The sequence below is a fragment of the Penaeus monodon genome, chromosome 29 (assembly GCF_015228065.2).
Source record: "Penaeus monodon isolate SGIC_2016 chromosome 29, NSTDA_Pmon_1, whole genome shotgun sequence".
Classification (NCBI taxonomy): Eukaryota; Metazoa; Arthropoda; class Malacostraca; order Decapoda; family Penaeidae; genus Penaeus; species Penaeus monodon.
In genome coordinates this window covers 3,329,773-3,330,146 of record NC_051414.1, presented here as the reverse complement: position 1 = coordinate 3,330,146, position 374 = coordinate 3,329,773, and the positions used below count along the sequence as shown (strand labels likewise).

The 374-nt window shown below is 46.0% G+C and overlaps 1 protein-coding gene and 1 long non-coding RNA gene across 2 annotated transcripts in view; both read right to left on the bottom strand.

Annotated features, from left to right (window-relative positions):
- LOC119591906 (ankyrin repeat and sterile alpha motif domain-containing protein 1B-like) overlaps positions 1-374 on the bottom strand; it is a gene marked incomplete in the record, with an annotated part of 115,155 nt that overhangs the window by 45,252 nt on the left and 69,529 nt on the right.
- Positions 1-374, bottom strand: part of LOC119591908 — a 47,245-nt gene that overhangs the window by 5,370 nt on the left and 41,501 nt on the right. The window lies entirely within an intron of this gene.

Genomic DNA, 374 nt, shown 5'->3' with positions numbered 1-374 from the left:
CACACGTTCGTTAGCATTATTTTTTTTTTACCTATTAGTATTATGTATCTGCTTATTTGTTGTCTTTCAATTCCCCAGCTCTTTAGTTATCGCTTTTGCTCCCTTTCCCCATCTCTCGCTATTTCTTCTCCACCTCCCTTCTCTCTCTTTCTTCTCCCCCTCCCTTCTCTTTCTTCTCCACCTCCCTTCTTTCTCTTTCTTCTCCCCCTCCCTTCTCTCTCTTTCTCCTCTACTCTCTCTCTCTCTCTCAGACACAAAGACCGAACTTCCGCGTTGCAACCGCACGTAGCATCCAACGCCTCAGACACCTTCTTTTTCTCCGCCGTCTCTCAATTAACTCCTTATCATCCCGTACCTGTGTCTCAACACCCTTG